This window comes from Oncorhynchus masou, chromosome 2 (assembly GCF_036934945.1).
Source record: "Oncorhynchus masou masou isolate Uvic2021 chromosome 2, UVic_Omas_1.1, whole genome shotgun sequence".
Lineage (NCBI taxonomy): Eukaryota > Metazoa > Chordata > Actinopteri > Salmoniformes > Salmonidae > Oncorhynchus > Oncorhynchus masou.
Genome location: NC_088213.1, coordinates 9,521,830 through 9,543,879, shown reverse-complemented (window position 1 = coordinate 9,543,879; position 22,050 = coordinate 9,521,830). Strand labels below are relative to the sequence as shown.

The 22,050-nt window shown below is 47.1% G+C and overlaps 1 pseudogene; it reads right to left on the bottom strand.

Moving 5' to 3' along the window:
- Positions 1–4,313: 4,313 nt before the first annotated feature.
- The window catches only part of LOC135555014 (high affinity cAMP-specific and IBMX-insensitive 3',5'-cyclic phosphodiesterase 8A-like), a 164,622-nt pseudogene continuing 146,885 nt past the window's right edge, over positions 4,314–22,050 (bottom strand).

Here is a 22,050-nt window from a genome sequence, read left to right as displayed (position 1 = left end):
CACGTTCGCTTTATGTGTTATGGTATTTTATATATATATATACGGTTTAAATAGGACATCATCTGAATAAGCAACATTGTTTAACATATATTAGTATCCTCATCTGAAAGCACCCTTGGGCAGAGAGCACCCTGGGTAAAGTGACCCCTTGTCTGCATGTTACAAAGGACCTTGAACAAATGGCCAATAATGGGAGGACGTTGGTCAACATCAAGTCAAAGCAAGCTGGTTTCTAGGAGACAGAGGGGGGAAAGACAGTGATAGACAATTCTGTGATCCACATCCTTAATTAATCATTATAATCATATAGTGTGCGTACCAAATTACACCCTATTCCCTATATAGTGCACTACTTTAGACCAGGGCTGGCACCCTATTCCCTACATAGTGCACTACTTTAGAGCAGGGCTGGCACCCTATTCCCTATATAGTGCACTACTTTAGACCAGGGCTGGCACCCTATTCCCTACATAGTGCACTACTTTAGAGCAGGGCTGGCACCCTATTCCCTACATAGTGCACTACTTTAGAGCAGGGCTGGCACCCTATTCCCTATATAGTGCACTACTTTAGACCAGGGCTGGCACCCTATTCCCTACATAGTGCACTACTTTAGAGCAGGGCTGGCACCCTATTCCCTATATAGTGCACTACTTTAGACCAGGGCTGGCACCCTATTCCCTACATAGTGCACTACTTTAGAGCAGGGCTGGCACCCTATTCCCTACATAGTGCACTACTTTAGAGCAGGCTGGCACCCTATTCCCTATATAGTGCACTACTTTAGACCAGGGCTGGCACCCTATTCCCTACATAGTGCACTACTTTAGAGCAGGGCTGGCACCCTATTCCCTATATAGTGCACTACTTTAGACCAGGGCGGGCAGCCTACTCCCAGAGATGCACCATATAGGGAATAGAGTGCAATTTAGGACACAGTTGCACTACTTTAGACCAGGGCGGGCAGCCTACTCCCAGAGATGCACCATATAGGGAATAGAGTGCAATTTAGGACACAGACACAGAGTTTCTCTTGTTTACAGGACTGAAATGTTTCTCTACCAACCCAATAAAACATTTCACAGCAGGTGAACCCAGATAGTTAATAAGTTGTTCTGTTATTCCTGTCACTCCAGTGTAAAATTCAGAGTCTATAAAAATATTGACATTTACTTGAACATACATTTGTTTTCTGACTGTGTTATTAAAAAACGTCCATATGTCCTTATCCATTGGGATGTACTGTAGCTGGGACGATGTACTGTAGCTGGGACGATGTACTGTAGCTGGGACGATGTACTATAGCTGGAACGATGTACTGTAGCTGGGACGATGTACTGTAGCTGGGACGATGTACTATAGCTCTACAATGTACTGTAGCTGGGACGATGTACTGTAGCTGGGACGATGTACTGTAGCTGGAACGATGTACTGTAGCTGGAACGATGTACTGTAGCTGGGACGATGTACTATAGCTCTACAATGTACTGTAGCTGGGACGATGTACTGTAGCTGGGACGATGTACTGTAGCTGGGACGATGTACTGTAGCTGGGACGATGTACTGTAGCTCTACAATGTACTGTAGCTGGGACAATGTACTGTAGCTGGGACGATGTACTGTAGCTGGGACGATGTACTGTAGCTGGGACGATGTACTGTAGCTGGGACGATGTACTGTAGCTGGAACGATGTACTGTAGCTGGGACGATGTACTATAGCTCTACAATGTACTGTAGCTGGGACGATGTACTGTAGCTGGGACGATGTACTGTAGCTGGGACGATGTACTGTAGCTGGGACGATGTACTGTAGCTCTACAATGTACTGTAGCTGGGACGATGTACTGTAGCTGGGACGATGTACTGTAGCTGGGACGATGTACTGTAGCTGGGACGATGTACTGTAGCTGGGATGATGTACTGTAGCTGGGACGATGTACTGTAGCTGGGATGATGTACTGTAGCTGGGATGATGTACTGTAGCTGGGACGATGTACTGTAGCTGGGACGATGTACTGTAGCTGGGACGATGTACTGTAGCTGGGACGATGTACTGTAGCTGGGACGATGTACTGTAGCTCTGGGGCGATGTACTGTAGCTGGGACGATGTACTGTAGCTGGGACGATGTACTGTAGCTGGGACGATGTACTGTAGCTGGGACGATGTACTGTAGCTGGGACGATGTACTGTAGCTGGGACGATGTACTGTAGCTGGGACGATGTACTGTAGCTGGGACGATGTATTGTAGCTCTACGATGTACTGTAGCTGGGACGATGTACTGTAGCTGGGACGATGTACTGTAGCTGGGACGATGTATTGTAGCTGCGACGATGTACTGTAGCTGGGACGATGTACTGTAGCTGCGACGATGTACTGTAGCTCTACGATGCACTGTAGCTCTACGATGTACTGTAGCTGGGACGATGTACTGTAGCTCTACGATGTACTGTAGCTGGGACGATGTACTGTAGCTGGGACGATGTACTGTAGCTGGGACGATGTACTGTAGCTGGGACGATGTACTGTAGCTGGGACGATGTACTGTAGCTCTACGATGTACTGTAGAAATATAGTATAAAATAAGGCAGTCTGTTTCAGTAGGATAAACCTGATACAAACATTTCTGTGAGAAAAATCTTTCCAGTCCAAAACATAGTTTTTCTTGTTCTCTGATTTCTGCTGTAGCGGGATGCCGTGAGTTCCTTTTGTCGGTCAACAGCGTTTGTTGAATCCACAGACAGGTTGGGTTGCCGATGGAAACGGGGATACCTCGTCACTTGTCCAACTGAATGTATTCAACTGAAATGTGACACAAACTCGCAAAGGTGATAAGACAACAACAACAACAGCTTATTCCAACAAGTTAAATGTCCCGATTCCCATCCATGGACTAAATCACTGAGACATTATAGACAATTCAACTGTTGTTTTACAGTGCAATACAAAGATGTCCATTCAAACTGATACTGTCTAAAATAAAATAAAATGTTTATAACGTTAATGTTTTCTTATGGATAATAATCCTCCTCATCATCGACAAGACTCAGAGAGTTATATAATATTATGTTATTCAGCTTTGGCTTGTCTTTCTTTCATCTTTTCTTATTTTTGTTCTAATTTCTTCATCATCGTCATCATCAGATAATTCATTAATTGATGTTACTCATTTTTTTGTTTTGTTTTATAAAGAAAATATGGAACATTTAAAACAAAATAAAAAGACCAAATTGTCTGTAATAATGACCGAGCTATGACCAAGATGTCTGAATGTTTGTGTCTTTCACCAATGGCCTGAGGACAGTTAATTAGCTCCACCCACTGAACACCCGTGACCACACCCCCACCCCGCACAAACGTATGTCTCTGGATGCGTCCCAAAATGGCACCCTATTCCCTTTATAGTGCACTATATTTGACCAGGGCCGATACGGCAATAGTGCACTACTCTTGGCACAGCCAGAAGAGGACTGGCCACCCCACATAGCCTGGTTCCTCTCTAGGTTTTGGCCTTTCTAGGGAGTTTTTCCTAGCCACCGTGCTTCTACACCTGCATTGCTTGCTGTTTGGGGTTTTAGGCTGGGTTTCTGTACAGCACTTTGAGATATCAGCTGATGTACGAAGGGCTATATAAATACATTTGATTTGATTTGATGATTTGTTCTGGTCAACAGGAGTGCACTATAAAGGAAATAGGGTGGTATATGGAACACAATTTTAGTGTGTTTAGGACGGCCTCGTGTCCCATCCCGTCGCTACAGGTCCTCCAGTGGACGAGGTGCTTCTGAAGGACAAAGAAACAAAGGAAGTACAGCTAGAAGACATAGTAAAAGGTGATGGTGGCAGCTGGTGGAGGTGGAGTGTAGTTCAACCCGGTGGCCACTGGGGGGCGATATAGGGATTTATCCGGTCGGAATGCCCACCACACACTGGGTAGTACGGTCTGACGTGGATTTGACATTGTTGGCCATTCCAAATGGAACCCTATTCTCTATATAAAGTGCACTTCTTATGGCCAGAGCCCCATAGACTCTTTTATCCTAAAAGTAGTGCACTATATAGGGAATAGGGTGCCATTTAGGAGGAAAAACTGTGTAATGTGAACCTGTCCCATCAGCTGATCCTCCAGACAGTGTTTCATTGGAGGTGCCTGAGACTTGAAACCACCTGACATCTCCTTGTTCAGTTTGTTTGTGTGTTTCTCCGTAGCTCTAACCAACAGTGCAGTCAGTCTGCAGAGAGACAGTAACATCAGCCGGCCTCTGACTGACAGAGAGAGAGAGAGAGAGAGAGAGACAGAGAGAGAGAGAGAGAGGCAGGGGGAACCCGTGTGTGTGCAGTAACATCAGCCGGCCCTGACTGACAGAGAGAGAGAGAGAGAGAGAGAGAGAGAGAGAGAGAGAGAGAGAGAGACAGAGAGAGAGAGAGAGAGAGAGAGAGAGAGAGAGAGAGAGAGAGAGAGAGAGAGAGAGAGAGAGAGAGAGACAGAGAGAGAGAGAGACAGACAGAGAGACAGAGAGAGAGAGAGAGAGAGAGAGAGAGGGAACCCGTGTGTGAGCAGTAACATCAGCCGGCCTCTGACTGACAGAGAGACAGAGAGAGAGAGAGAGAGAGACAGAGAGAGACAGAGAGAGAGAGAGAGAGAGACAGAGAGAGACAGAGACAGAGAGAGAGAGAGAGACAGAGAGAGAGAGAGAGAGACAGAGAGAGAGAGAGACAGAGACAGAGAGAGAGAGAGAGAGACAGAGAGAGAGAGAGAGAGAGAGAGAGAGAGAGACAGAGAGAGAGAGAGAGAGAGAGAGAGAGAGAGAGAGAGAGAGAGAGAGAGAGAGAGAGAGAGAGAGAGAGAGAGAGAGAGAGAGACAGAGAGAGGGGGAACTCGTGTGTGAGTACTGAAGGGGATGGTACATCCATCACCAGGTTGGCTGGGAGAAGAACAGTCCCTCACACAGCCTCCCTGGCAGCAGTAGGAGCATACAGACACGCCCACCAGGCACTGGTAGTTTATAGGGACTCTGAGGCGCCATGTGTCTGTCCCTCATCCATCCTCAGCTAGCGAGGTTTATGTACGAAGCAAGAGCCTGGTGTTGCTGCAGCACGTCTGTCCGTCCGTCAGTGTGTGTTGTCTCTGTTGGACGGACATGTGGACGCTTGATGGCGTGTAACAGAAGCAGAAGAGCGAAGGCTTGGTCGCCCCTGGACGGACGGGAACCAAGGAGGGGCCCGGGGCCTGGCGTCGACCCCAGTCGGGGTGCTCCTACTCTGGGGGGGGACGCAGGCTGTGCAGCTTCCGCTCGTCCAGGCCTTTCCAATACTTGAAGTTGTTGTCCAGGTGCTGCATGAGGTTGGGAAGGTCTGCGAACGCTGGGGACAACAGATCATTGAACGATTGATTTAGGACGGATTAAAACGAGGTTGTGCCGTACAGATGTACTGACTCAGTCTCTCTGGAGAATAGTAGTCTGATAAATGACCAATATGTCAACGGTCAAAGCAGACACGGTAGCACATGACGGTATCCAGCAAAGAACGGATTTAAGAGTACAGTTATTCAGCATTAAATAATGATCCAGAAAGATCCTGACAGTCTATAGGCCAACAGATGTGTGGGCCTGTTGTGGACTAAACAGGAGACTATGTAGTTATACTCTAGACTATGTAGCTCTACTGTAGACTATGTAGTTATACTGTAGACTATGGAGCTATACTGTAGACTATGTAGCTGTACGGTAGACTACATAGTTGTACTATGTATTGTAGACTACATAGCTGTACTATAGACTATGTAGCTGTACTATAGACTACGTAGCTGTATTGTAGACTACGTAGCTGTACTATAGACTACGTAGCTGTACTGTAGACTACGTAGTTGTACTGTAGAATACGTGGCTGTACTATAAAATACGTGGCTGTACTATAGACTACGTAGCTGTACTGTAGACTACGTAGCTGTACTATAGACTACGTAGCTGTACTGTAGACTACGTAGCTGTACCGTAGACTAGCTGTACTATAGACTACGTAGCTGTACTGTAGACTACGTAGCTGTACCGTAGACTACGTAGCTGTACTATAGACTACGTAGCTGTACTATAGACTACGTGGCTGTACTATAGACTACGTGGCTGTACTATAGACTACGTAGCTGTACTATAGACTATGTAGCTGTACTATAGACTACGTAGCTGTACCATAGACTACGTAGCTGTACCATAGACTACATAGCTGTACCATAGACTATGTAGCTGTACTATAGACTACGTAGCTGCACTATAGACTACGTAGCTGTACTATAGAATACGTAGCTGTACCATAGACTACGTAGCTGTACCATAGACTATGTAGCTGTACTATAGACTACGTAGCTGTACTATAGACTACGTAGCTGTACCATAGACTACGTAGCTGTGCTATAGACTACGCAGCTGTACTATAGACTACGTATCTGTACCATAGACAACGTAGCTGTACCGTAGACTACGTAGCTGTACCGTAGACTACGTCGCTGTACCGTAGACTACGTAGCTGTACTATAGACTACATAGCTGTACCATAGACTACGTAGCTGTACTATAGACTACGTAGCTGTACTATAGACAATGTAGCTGTACCATAGACTACGTAGCTGTACCATAGACTACGTAGCTGTGCTACAGACTACGTAGCTGTACTATAAATATAATAATAATATATCCCATTTAGCAGACGCTTTTGTCCAAAGCGACTTACAAGTCGGCTGGGGCCACTACTTTTACATATGGGTGGTCCCAGCGGGAATCGAACCCACGACGCTTGGCGTTGCAAGCGCCATGCTCTACCGACTGAGCCACACAGGACCACCTATAGACTACGTAGCTGTACTATAGACTACGTAGCTGTGCTATAGACTACGTAGCTGTGCCATAGACTATGTAGCTGTACCATAGACTACGTAGCTGTACTATAGACTACGTAGCTGTACTATAGACTTCGTAGCTGTACTATAGACTACATAGCTGTACTATAGACTGCGTAGCTGTACTTTAGACTACGTAGCTGTACCGTAGACTACGTAGCTGTACCGTAGACTACGTAGCTGTACTGTAGACTACGTAGCTGTACTATAGACTACGTGGCTGTACTATAGACTACGTGGCTGTACTATAGACTACGTAGCTGTACTATAGACTACGTAGCTGTACTATAGACTACGTAGCTGTACCATAGACTACGTAGCTGTACTATAGACTACGTATCTGTAACATAGACTACGTAGCTGTACTATAGACTACTTGGCTGTACTATAGACTACGTAGTTGTACCATAGACTACGTAGCTGTACTATAGACTACGTAGCTGTACCATAGACTACGTAGCTGTACTATAGACTACGTAGCTGTACTATAGACTACGTAGCTGTACCATAGACTATGTAGTTGTACTTTAGACTACGTAGCTGTACTATAGACTACGTAGCTGTACTATAGACTACGTAGCTGTACTACAGACTACGTAGCTGTACTGTTTAGACAATAGATGGAAAACTGTCGGCTGACGGTTCTTTAGGCCCGTGGACCAAATTACAAAAACATTATAGTTTTTGTACATTATTTTTTGGAACTCAAGTCGGGGTCTCAACTTACTGTTGAGAATTACAACAGAAGAATACACTTGGTGACACTTCTTAATGTGGGTTTGCATCAGCAGTTTTCCTCTTGTCATGTCAGTCACTGACAGTCACTTCCCCATGTCAGATAAAACACATTTAGATTGGTACATTAGTCTAGCCAGCCTTAAGGTCTCAGGGAAGGTTGCTCGTGATGCGAGCGTCTTTGCCCCCAAAACACTGACTGTGTTAGCTGCTGAGCTGAAGCTTAGGCATTAGATTCAGGGAGCTGCTGAGCTGAAGCTTAGGCATTAGATTCAGGGAGCTGCTGAGCTGAAGCTTAGGCATTAGATTCAGGGAGCTGCTGAGCTGAAGCTTAGGCATTAGATTGAGGGAGCTGCTGAGCTGAAGCTTAGACATTAGATTCAGGGAGCTGCTGAGCTGAAGCTTAGACATTAGATTCAGGGAGCTGCTGAGCTGAAGCTTAGACATTAGATTCAGGGAGCTGCTGAGCTGAAGCTTAGACATTAGATTCAGGGAGCTGCTGAGCTGAAGCTTAGGCATTAGATTCAGGGAGCTGCTGAGCTGAAGCTTAGGCATTAGATTCAGGGAGCTGCTGAGCTGAAGCTTAGGCATTAGATTCAGGGAGCTGCTGAGCTGAAGCTTAGGCATTAGATTCAGGGAGCTGCTGAGCTGAAGCTTAGACATTAGATTCAGGGAGCTGCTGAGCTGAAGCTTAGGCATTAGATTCAGGGCTGCTGAGCTGAAGCTTAGGCATTAGATTCAGGGAGCTGCTGAGCTGAAGCTTAGACATTAGATTCAGGGAGCTGCTGAGCTGAAGCTTAGACATTAGATTCAGGGATCTAACAAGTCCTCTGTTATATGGAGCAGATAGGGTTAACAGTTATTACCATCCCAAGCATCGAAACACTGTTAGCCCGCTGAGCTGAAGCCTTAGATCAGGTAGCTAACGTAAGTCCTTACCATCCCAGGCGTCGAACATGTCCGTGATGAAGTAGTCTATGAAGGAGATCTGGGACTTGGGGATACTGCAGGTGTTCCTGTCAAACACAGGCATGACCACCGGTAGACTCTGTCTCTTCTCCTCGTCAGTCTGAAACACACACACACGCACGCACGCACGCACGCACGCACGCACGCACACACACACACACACACACACACACACACACACACACACACGCACACACACACACACACACCACGCACACACACACACACACACACCACGCACGCACGCACGCACGCACGCACGCACGCACGCACACACACACACACACACACACACACACACACACACACACACACACACACACACACACACACACGCGCACGCACGCACGCACGCACGCACGCACGCACGCGCACGCACACACACACACACACGCACGCACGCGCACACACGCACACACACGCACACACGCACGCACGCACGCACGCACACACACGCACGCACGCACGCACGCACACACGCACGCACGCACACGCACACACACACACGCACGCACACACACACACACACACACGCACGCACACACACACACACACACACACACACACACACACACACACACACACTCAGACACACACACACACACACACACACACACACACACACACACACACACACACTCACACACACACACACACACACACACACACACACACACACACACACACACACACACACACACACACACACACACACACACACACACACACACACACACACACACACACACACACACACACACACACACACACACACACACGGTGTCTTTACTGAGTGTGTACCAATACTTCCTGACTGGTACAGTACATCTAATCAAAACAATCAATGAATGCTGCTCCAGTATGCTGTGTGTTTCACATTCCACGTCAGCTAACTGCTGAATCCCCCAAGGTCCTCTGTTCTACTGTATCTATTCGTGTTCCACACCGCAGCGTCACGTCTCCCTCCTCTCACCACTGTCCTGTACCTGTGCAAAGTATTCCTCTGAGATGCGCCCGGCCCATTCTATGCACAGCTCCAGCGGTCGGCACGGATTGGAGATGTCGGCACACTTGATCAGCATGCGCTTGACAAGGATCCGGTTGTCTGGGGACGTTAGGATGCCTTTGACAGACTCCTCGTCGACGATTCCCTAAGGAGAGGGGACACACACACGGACACACGCACACACACACACACACACACACCGTCAGCACTAGAGCACACACATGATTTTAGTTTGATTGCTAACTGTGTTAGACAGGGTTAGTTTGATTGCTGTGTTAGACAGAGTTAGTTTGATTGCTGTGTTAGGCAGGGTTAGTTTGATTGCTAACTGTGTTAATTTGAGTTTGATTGCCTACTGTGTTAGTTTTAGTTTGATTGCTAGCTGTGCTCATTTTAGTTTGATTGCTAACTGTGTTAGTTTTAGTTGGATTGCTAGCTGTGTTCATTTTAGTTTGATTGCTAGCTGTGTTAATTTGAGTTTGATTGCTAACTGTGTTAGTTTTAGTTTGATTGCTAACTGTGTTAGACAGTTAGTTTGATTGCTAACTGTGTTAGACAGAGTGACCGCCCTGGACCATGACCGCCCTGGACCCTGGACCATGACCCCCTGGACCCTGATTGCCCTGGACCATGACTGCCCTGGACCCTGACTGCCCTGGACCATGACTGTCCTGGACCCTGACCGCCCTGGACCCTGACTGCCCTGGACCATGACTGCCCTGGACCATGACTGCCCTGGACCCTGGACCATGACCCCCTGGACCCTGGACCATGACCCCCTGGACCATGACCATGACTGCCCTGGACCATGACCACCCTGGACCCTGACCCCCTGGACCCTGACTGCCCTGGACCCTGGACCCTGACCCCCTGGACCCTGACTGCCCTGGACCCTGACCCCCTGGACCCTGACTGCCCTGGACCCTGACCCCCTGGACCCTGACCACCCTGGACCCTGACCCCCTGGACCCTGACCCCCTGGACCCTGACCCCCTGGACCCTGACCACCCTGGACCCTGACCATCCTGGACCCTGACCCCTGGACCCTGGACCCTGACCCTGGACCATGACCCCCTGGACCCTGACCACCCTGGACCCTGACCACCCTGGACCCTGGACCCTGACCCCCTGGAACCTGACCCCCTGGACCATGACCACCCTGGACCCTGACCCCCTGGACCCTGACCACCCTGGACCCTGACCCCCTGGACCCTGGACCCTGACCACCCTGACCCCTGACCCTGACCCTGACCACCCTGGACCCTGACCCTGACCCTGGACCCCCCCTGGACCATGACCACCCTGGACCCTGACCCCCTGGACCCTGACCACCCTGGACCCTGACCACCCTGGACCCTGACCACCCTGGACCCTGACCCCCTGGAACCTGACCCCCTGGACCATGACCACCCTGGACCCTGGACCCTGACTGCCCTGGACCCTGATCACCCTGGACGCTGGACCCTGACCACCCTGGACGCTGGACCATGACCACCCTGGACTCCCTGGACCGCCCTGACTTTATTAACAGGTGTCCCTTGTTGAAGTTTATTTGTGAAATTTCTTTACTTATGAATGCGTCTGAGCCAATCAGTTGTGTTGAGACAAGTTGGGGGCGGTACACAGAATGTAAATGAAGATGGCCTTATTTGGTAAAAGACCAAGTCCATTTATGGCAAGAACAGCTCAAATAAGCAAAGAGAAACAACAGTCCATCATTACTTTAAGACATGAAGGTCAGTCAATCCGGAAAAATGTCAAGAACTTTGAACGTTTCTTCAAGTGCAGTCGCAAAAACCATCAAGCACTATGATGAAACTGGCTCTCGTGAGGACCGCCACAGGAAAGGAAGACCCAGAGTTACCTCTGCTGCAGAGAATACATTTATTAGAGTTACCTGTCTCTCGTGAGGACCGCCACAGGAAAGGAAGACCCCAGAGTTACCTCTGCTGCAGAGAATACATTTATTAGAGTTACCTGTCTCTCGTGAGGACCGCCACAGGAAAGGAAGACCCCAGAGTTACCTCTGCTGCAGAGGATACATTTATTAGAGTTAACTGTCTCTCGTGAGGACCGCCACAGGAAAGGAAGACCCCAGAGTTACCTCTGCTGCAGAGGATACATTTATTAGAGTTACCTGTCTCTCGTGAGGACCGCCACAGGAAAGGAAGACCCCAGAGTTACCTCTGCTGCAGAGAATACATTTATTAGAGTTACCTGTCTCTCGTGAGGACCGCCACAGGAAAGGAAGACCCCAGAGTTACCTCTGCTGCAGAGGATACATTTATTAGAGTTACCTGTCTCTCGTGAGGACCGCCACAGGAAAGGAAGACCCCAGAGTTACCTCTGCTGCAGAGGATACATTTATTAGAGTTACCTGTCTCTCGTGAGGACCGCCACAGGAAAGGAAGACCCTAGAGTTACCTCTGCTGCAGAGAATACATTTATTAGAGTTACCTGTCTCTCGTGAGGACCGCCACAGGAAAGGAAGACCCCAGAGTTACCTCTGCTGCAGAGGATACATTTATTAGAGTTACCTGGCTCTCGTGAGGACCGCCACAGGAAAGGAAGACCCTAGAGTTACCTCTGCTGCAGAGGATACATTTATTAGAGTTACCTGTCTCTCGTGAGGACCGCCACAGGAAAGGAAGACCCTAGAGTTACCTCTGCTGCAGAGGATACATTTATTAGAGTTACCTGTCTCTCGTGAGGACCGCCACAGGAAAGGAAGACCCCAGAGTTACCTCTGCTGCAGAGGATACATTTATTAGAGTTACCTGTCTCTCGTGAGGACCGCCACAGGAAAGGAAGACCCTAGAGTTACCTCTGCTGCAGAGGATACATTTATTAGAGTTACCTGTCTCTCGTGAGGACCGCCACAGGAAAGGAAGACGTGTGTGAGTTACCTCTGCTGCAGAGGATACATTTATTAGAGTTACCTGTCTCTCGTGAGGACCGCCACAGGAAAGGAAGACCCCAGAGTTACCTCTGCTGCAGAGGATACATTTATTAGAGTTACCTGTCTCTCGTGAGGACCGCCACAGGAAAGGAAGACCCAGAGTTACCTCTGCTGCAGAGGATACATTTATTAGAGTTACCTGTCTCTCGTGAGGACCGCCACAGGAAAGGAAGACCCCAGAGTTACCTCTGCTGCAGAGGATACATTTATTAGAGTTACCTGTCTCTCGTGAGGACCGCCACAGGAAAGGAAGACCCTAGAGTTACCTCTGCTGCAGAGGATACATTTATTAGAGTTACCTGTCTCTCGTGAGGACCGCCACAGGAAAGGAAGACCCCAGAGTTACCTCTGCTGCAGAGGATACATTTATTAGAGTTACCTGTCTCTCGTGAGGACCGCCACAGGAAAGGAAGACCCCAGAGTTACCTCTGCTGCAGAGGATACATTTATTAGAGTTACCTGTCTCTCATGAGGACCACCACAGGAAAGGAAGACCCTAGAGTTACCTCTGCTGCAGAGGATACATTTATTAGAGTTACCTGTCTCTCGTGAGGACCGCCACAGGAAAGGAAGACCCAGAGTTACCTCTGCTGCAGAGGATACATTTATTAGAGTTACCTGTCTCTCGTGAGGACCGCCACAGGAAAGGAAGACCCCAGAGTTACCTCTGCTGCAGAGGATACATTTATTAGAGTTACCTGTCTCTCGTGAGGACCGCCACAGGAAAGGAAGACCCTAGAGTTACCTCTGCTGCAGTGGATACATTTATTAGAGTTACCTGTCTCTCGTGAGGACCGCCACAGGAAAGGAAGACCCCAGAGTTACCTCTGCTGCAGAGGATACATTTATTAGAGTTACCTGTCTCTCGTGAGGACCGCCACAGGAAAGGAAGACCCCAGAGTTACCTCTGCTGCAGAGGATACATTTATTAGAGTTACCTGTCTCTCGTGAGGACCGCCACAGGAAAGGAAGACCCCAGAGTTACCTCTGCTGCAGAGGATACATTTATTAGAGTTACCTGTCTCTCGTGAGGACCGCCACAGGAAAGGAAGACCCCAGAGTTACCTCTGCTGCAGAGGATACATTTATTAGAGTTACCTGTCTCTCGTGAGGACCGCCACAGGAAAGGAAGACCCCAGAGTTACCTCTGCTGCAGAGGATACATTTATTAGAGTTACCTGTCTCTCGTGAGGACCGCCACAGGAAAGGAAGACCCCAGAGTTACCTCTGCTGCAGAGGATACATTTATTAGAGTTACCTGTCTCTCGTGAGGACCGCCACAGGAAAGGAAGACCCAGAGTTACCTCTGCTGCAGAGGATACATTTATTAGAGTTACCTGCACCTCAGAATGCAGACCAAATAAATGCTTCACATAGTTCAAGTAACAGACACATCTCAAAATCAACTGTTCAGAGGAGACTGATTTTATATTTTTGGTTCCAACCGTTATTATATTTGTGAGACACAGAGTAGGTGAACGGAAGATCTCCGCATGTGTGGTTCCCACTGTGAAGCACGGAGGAGGAGGAGGTGTGATGGTTCTTTGCTGGTGACACTGTCTGTAATTCATTTAGAATTCAAGGCACACTTAACCAGCATGGCTACCACCGCATTCTGCAGGGATACGCCATCACAACTGGTCTGCTCTTAGTGGGACTATCATTTGTTTTTCAACAGGGCAATGACCCAACACACCTCCAGGCTGTGTAAGGGCTATTTGAAAAAACCCTTGAATGAGTAGGTGTGTCCAAACTTTTGATTGGTACTGTAGTTTGATTGCTAACTGTGTTAGTCAGAGTTATAGTTTGATTGCTAACTGAGTTTATAGTTTGATTGCTAACTGTGTTAGTCAGAGTTATAGTTTGATTGCTAACTGTGTTAGTCAGAGTTATAGTTTGATTGCTAACTGTGTTAGTCAGAGTTATAGTTTGATTGCTAACTGTGTTAGTTTTGATTGCTAACTGTGTTAGTCAGAGTTATAGTTTGATTGCTAACTAGTTAGACTGCAGAATGACCTCCTATGATATTCCTTAAAGGGCCTGTGTGATAGAGTAGAATGGCTGTGCATTCCACACCATCGTGAGAAAGATGGAACCAGACCGTAAGATTCTCTCTCCATGCTAATCTGTCTGTGGCCAGGTGGCTACTCTAGGCTAGGCTACGCTAGCAGGCGAAAATACGAGGCTAGGCCAGGAGGCTACACTAGCCTATGATATGCTAGCAGGCTACACTAGGAGGCTAGGCTATGCTATGCTAGCAGGCTAAAGTGCATGGACGGCTACATTAGGAAGCTAGGCCAGGAGGCTACGCTAGCCTATGATATGCAAGCAGGCTACACTAGGAGGCTAGGCTATGCTAGCAGGCTAAAGTGCATGGAAGGCTACATTAGGAAGCTAGGACAGCAGGCTACACTAACTCCCTTCAACCTGCATCACAGTTGGCTAACTTTTAGCCCGGAAGGCTCCACTGGAAGGCTAGGCTAGGCTACGTTATAAGGCTACGTTAGGCCACACAGGCTAGACAATGACTCCCTTCAACTCTTCTGCATGCTGTTAGCTAACTGTTGGCTGTTTTTAGAGTTAAGCGTGATGCAGAATGATATCTAAAAACAGACCGATTTGTATTTTCTAGATTGTTCCATGACTGGACACAGCTACACCTACTGTATTGGCTGTAATACTCTGATCTAAGCCATGAACGGGTTCCTGCTGCCAACATGTTTAACCACAGAGCCTATCTAACCTGGACTTTAGTGTTCTTTTTCATCCCCTCTTTTCTCTTTTCTTGTTCTGTCCTTCATCTCACCCCGTCCTCCTCCAGCGCGGCCAGCGGCTTGTTGATGCTGTTGACGAACTTGTTGACGTGCTCAAAGTGTTTTGTCATCTCTGTGGCGAGCACCATGTCTATGATGGCCTGACGCAGGGTACGGTACTCATTCCTACAGAGAGAGAGAGAGACAGCGAGAAGGAGGAGAGGGGGGAGGGGGGAGGAGAAAGAGAGAAGAACAGAGAGAGAGGGAGGAGAGGAGAGAGAGAGAGAGGGGGAGGAGAAAGAGAGAGAGAGAGAGAGAGAGAGAGAGGGGGGGAGGAGAAAGAGAGAGAAAGAGAGAAGAAACAGCGAGAGGGAGGAGAGGGGGGAGGGGGAGGAGAAAGAGAGAAGAACAGAGAGAGAGGGAGGAGAGGGAGGAGAGGAGAGAGAGAGAGGGGGAGGAGAAAGAGAGAGAGAGAGAGAGAGAGAGAAGAGAGAGAGAGAGAGACATTGGGAGGGAGGAGAGGGGGAGGAGAAAGAGAGAGAGAGAGCGAGAGAGAGAGACATTGGGAGGGAGGAGAGGGGGAGGAGAGAGAGAGAGAGAGAGAGAGAGAAGAAGAAGAGAGAGCGAGAGAGAGAGACATCGGGAGGGAGGAGAGGGGGGAGAAGAAAGAGAGAGAGAAAGAGAGAAGTACAGAGAGAGAGAGAGAGAGAGAGAGAGAGAGACAGAGACAGAGACAGAGAGAGAGAGAGAGAGAGAGAGACAGAGACAGAGACAGAGAGAGAGAGAGAGAGAGAGAGAGAGACAGAGACAGAGAGAGAGAGAGAGAGAGAGAAGAGAGAAGCAGTGGAGGAGAGAGGAAAGGGGGGGGGGTAGGGAGAAGAACACAGAGAGAGACACGTTCACACAAAAAAAGCATTGGTAAATAAATGTGCTGAAAGCCCCTCTGGACAGTTCTAGCCTCCTGACTGTAGTGACAGAGGAGAGGAATGAATGGAGTGATTGTGTACCTTCCCCCATCCGAGGGAGAGCATGGCATGAGACACACTGCTCTGGGACTCAAATCACACGACTGCCCTGCCTCACTGTCTCTCTCACACACACGGACAGACAGACAGACAGAGAGACAGACAGACAGACAGACAGACAGACAGACAGACAGACAGACAGACAGACAGACAGACAGACAGACAGACCAAACAGCCTCCCAGAAAACCCACAGACAGCCGTACCTCTCCATGTTCTTGAAGATGTTACACTTGTCGTCCCGTGTGGTGATCTGGAAGGCAAGGGCAGCGTGGTGGCTCTCTAGCACGGCCGTGTCGTTGTACAAGATGGCCAGCTCACTTCCTGCGTTACACAGGAAGCTGTTGGTGCGTCCCGGGTGATCCACGTCGTGTACCGTGGCTGCTATCAAAGCCGCCACCTCATCAATCTGCTCCAGACTTTGCTGTTCGGGAAAGAAGAGGAGTGTTTTCTTCACATTTAATATTAATGGAGCAGTTAGCGACAGGGGGATTCCAGCTAGCGACCGTTTGGTTACAGGCCCAATGATCTAACGGCTCGATTATGTTCATACTATTTATACCACCAAATTACCCTTACCATTGTCATTTTTAGTAGGTGAACCCTGCAGGAACTGAACCCACGACCTTGGTGTTGCTAGTGACGTGATCTTACTAACTGAACCCACGACCTTGGTGTTGCTAGTGACGTGATCTTACTAACTGAACCCACGACCTTGGTGTTGCTAGGGACGGGATCTTACTAACTGAACCCACGACCTTGGTGTTGCTAGGGACGGGATCTTACTAACTGAACCCACGACCTTGGTGTTGCTAGTGACGTGATCTTACTAACTGAACCCACGACCTTGGTGTTGCTAGTGACGTGATCTTACTAACTGAACCCACCATCTTGGTGTTGCTAGTGACGGGATCTTACTAACTGAACCCACGACCTTGGTGTTGCTAGTGACGTGATCTTACTAACTGAACCCACGACCTTGGTGTTGCTAGTGACGTGATCTTACTAACTGAACCCACCATCTTGGTGTTGCTAGTGACGGGATCTTACTAACTGAACCCACGACCTTGGTGTTGCTAGGTACGGGATCTTACTATTTCTTTTGTGTCATGTTGTTTTAGGGGCTTTCTTAATCATGTATTTGTGTTGTGTCATGTTGTCTTAGGGGCTTTCTTAATAATCTATTTGTGTTGTGTCATGTTGTTTTAAGGGCTTTCTTAATTAATCATGTATTTGTGTTGTGTCATGTTGTTTTAGGGGCTTTCTTAAACATGTATTTGTGTTGTGTCATGTTGTTTTAGGGGCTTTCTTAAACATGTATCTGTGTTGTGTCATGTTGTTTTAGGGGCTTTCACATCCAACCCAGCCGCACCAATGTGTCGGAGGAAACACCGTGCACCTGGCTACCTTGGTCAGCGCGCACTGCGCTCGGCCCCCCACAGGAGTCGCTGGTGCGCGATGAGACAAGGATATCCCCACCGGCAAACACACCGCCAGGTATCCACGCACACACACGGACACAAACACACCGCCAGGTATGCACGCACATAGCCACGGGAAGTAGTTTGGGGGTATGGGTGCTGCAAATCTTTTAGCATTTTTTTTTTTGGGGGGGGTCTGCGTTGAAGACGTCTATATCGGTCCTCTAATACAGAACTAGTAAAGGCCCAGTGCACTACACACACACACAGGTCCAGACACACACACACTCCTAACATGATTAGTCTAGATGACTTGAGTGACATGTAGTTCCATGTTAGAGAGTAAAGGAATCAAAGGCGTTAGGATTGTGACTGCCACTGGGCACAGACAGCAGGTCAACGTCTAGTTTGGATTTACATTTGGGTGAGTTGTCAATTTATGTGAAATCAAAGTGAAATCAACAAAAAATGTCACAATGTCAATGGATTTAGGTTGCAAATTGGGTTAAAAAAAATGAAATAAAATGAAAAACCCTTATGTTGATGACCTTTTGTAAATCCAAACAGTTTGCAACGTTAATTCAATATCATCACATTACATTTTTGTTATTGAAATGAGGTGGAATCACCATTTATTCAAGCAGTTTTTGCCCATTGGGTTGATTCCAGGAATGTTCTAACTGGAATGTTTGGAAAACTTGGACATTTTGGGGAAGCTACCGGCATCGTGCAACTCTAATTAGGATTTGGAGTAAGCCATGCTTGTGATTGAGGAATGTCAGCCCAGGATTGACTCATTGCTGTGTGCTTATTTCATTTCAATGGGTGTTACAAATGTTTTACTTCTGCTGTCTCTGAACAGGTCATACAGATTTACCTGTATAAATGAGGGGCAAACACAAACATACAAACAAACCAAAGTAGACAAAAACAAACAAGTCAAAACAAGACAAAACAAACAAGACCAAACAAACAAGACAAAAACAAACAAGTCAAAACAAGACAAAACAAACAAGACCAAACAAACAAGACAAAAACAAACAAGTCAAAACAAGACAAAAACAAACGAGACAAAACTGTCTGACCCAGTGGCGGCCATCTTGGACGGCCATCTTACCTTGACCCTCTCCTTGCAGAGGAAGTATGCGGTAGCGTGCAGGACATCGGCAGCATGCGAGGAGTTGTGGTAGGAGTTGGTGGAGTGGTAGTTAGCCTCGATCCCCTGCAGCCAGGAGCGGAGAGTGGCCTCGGGACAGCTCAGGAACTCACACACCCCGAACCGAGAGAAGATCTTCAGGCCCAGATAGGTCAGAGGCCTGGGAGGAGACAATTACCAGACAACATGAAGGTTCGGACGAACAGAATTCAATCCCTCTGAGTTAAGTACAGTACACTGTGTAACCTCATCTCTTCTGCCATAAACCCAGCTTCCCAATCCAATCCCTTTGACACTCAACAGGTCATTTATAGTGCACTATTTTTCACCGGGGGCCCATATGGGTGATCCCCCCCCAAAAAAAACACGATTTGGGTGGTTTTCACGTAATGTAGAATGGTCCTTTGAAGGAAGGATTGTTGACATATATTTGATATTTGCATCTTAAAGACATGTTCAGGTCATTTGCCAACTAAGAAGGACTATATTGTTTTTAAACCTGCCACTTTGGGCTGGATGTGTCAACGTGTAGTTCATGCAGGCATCATCTATGAGCAGAATTCATCTTCCCTCAATTAGCCACAAAATACATAGGTGAAAACGACTGCTTCTTTTAGCTATATTTGTATTTATTATGGATCCCCATTACTCTTCCTTGGGTCCAGCAGAATTAAGGCAGTTCTACCATTTAAAAACCATTACAATAGAATTCACAACATACTGAATTCACAACAAATCCATGTGTGTGTGTGTCCATAGTCCACTACCACATATCTACAGAGACAAATCCATGTGTACGTGTGTGTATATGTGTGTTTTATCATGTGTGTGGGTGTGTGTGCATGTGTCTGTGCCTGTGTGTGTGTCCATAGTCCACTACCACATATCTACAGAGACAAATCCATGTGTACGTGTGTGTATAGTGTGTATGTTATCATGTGTGTGTGTCTGCATGTGTCTGTACCCCAGTGTGTGTGTGTGTGTGAGTGTGTGTGTGTGTGTGTGTGTGCGTGCCTGTGTGTGTGTGTTCACAGTGTGTTCCATAAGGTGTGTTTTCTAAATGATTCTACTGCTTCACATGTCCCATGGCTCTATGCTGTTCCATAAGGTGTATATTTATCTGTTTTCTAAATGATTTCCATGTACTGCTGTAGGACATCAGTTACCTGATGTGGAATAGAGTTCCATGTAGTCATGGCTCTATGTAGTACTGTGGAATAGAGTTCCATGTAGTCATGGCTCTATGTAGTACTGTGGAATAGAGTGGAATCCATGTAGTCATGGCTCTATGTAGTACTGTGGAATAGAGTTCCATGTGGTCATGGCTCTATGTAGTACTGTGGAATAGAGTTCCATGTAGTCATGGCTCTATGTAGTACTGTGGAATAGAGTTCCATGTAGTCATGGCTCTATGTAGTACTGTGGAATAGAGTTCCATATAGTCATGGCTCTATGTAGTACTGTGGAATAGAGTTCCATGTAGTCATGGCTCTATGTAGGACTGTGGAATAGAGTTCCATGTAGTCATGGCTCTATGTAGTACTGTGGAATAGAGTTCCATGTAGTCATGGCTCTATGTAGTACTGTGGAATAGAGTTCCATGTAGTCATGGCTCTATGTCTATGTAGGACTGTGGAATAGAGTTCCATGTAGTCATGGCTCTATGTAGGACTGTGGAATAGAGTTCCATGTAGTCATGGCCATCTATGTAGTACTGTGTGCCTCCCATAGTCTGTTCTGGACTTGGGGACTGTGAAGAGACCTCTGCTGGCATGTCTTGTGGGGGTATGTATGGGTGTCCGAGCTGTGTGCCAGTAGATCAAACAGACAGCTCGGTACCTTCAGCTTGTCAACGCCTCTGACAAAAACAAGTAATGAGGAAGTCAATCTCTCTTCCACTTTGAGTCATGAGAGATTGACATGCATATTATTAATGATAGCTCTCTGTGTACCTTTAAGGGCCAGCTGTGCTGCCCTGTTCTGAGCCAATTGTTATTTCCCAAGTCCCTCTTTGAGGCACCTGACCACACGACTGGACAGTAGTCCAGGTGAGACAAAACCTTGTTGACAGTGTTGTTAAGAAGGCAGAGCATTGCTTTGGACAGACTTCTCCCCATCTTATCTACTGTTGTATCAATATGTTTTGACCATGACAGTTTACAATCCAGGGTTACTCCAAGCAGTTTAGTCACCTCAACTTGCTCAATTTCCACATTATTCATTTACGAGATGTAGTTGAGGTTTAGGGTTTAGTGAATGATTTGTCCCAAATACAATGCTTTTAGTTTTGGAAATATTAACTTATTCCTTGCTACCCATTCCCGAAACTAACTGCAGCTCTTTGTTGAGTGTTGCAGTCATTTCAGTCACTGTAGTAGCTGACGTGTATAGGGTTGAGTCATCCGCATACATAGACACACTGGCTTTACTCAAAGTCAGTGGCATGTCGTTAGTAAAGATGGAACAAAAATCAACGGGCCTAAACTGCTACCCTGGTGAAATTCCTGCTTCTACCTGGATTACATTGGAGAGGCTTCCGTTAAAGAACACCCTCTGTGTTCTGTTCGACAAGTAACTCTTTATCCACATTATAGCCGGGGCTGTAAAGCCAGAACACATACGTTTTTCCAGCAGTAGATCAATAATGTCCAAAGCTGTAAAGAAGTCTAACAAGACAGCCCCTACAAGCTGTACTGCGCCATTTTCCCTACATTTCCCCCCACGTGGGCCAGCCTCCTAGCAATTTGAGTTCCAACCAATGAGCCTTCAGCCCCTTGCATTTGAGATTACAAGAGAATCTTTTAAAAGCATAATTGAGAAATAATTTATTCATGTTTTAATATTTGTGAAATTTTGCTTTAAAACTGTTGTTACAAAATAGAATTGGTGTCATGTAAAGCTTTACCCGCTTATGAATACTAAAAAATATAAACATGAATATTGATTTTTTTTTTTTATTTGACAAATGTTTCAATATATTGTTGAACAAGAACATAATATACTCTACAGGCATATCAATGTTCTAGAGTGAGATCTCTGCTACTTTCAGAGATGATTTGTAAGCACTACCCACATCTGTTGTTCTGCCCCTGAACAGGCAGTTGACCCTCTGTTCCCAGGCCGTCATTGAA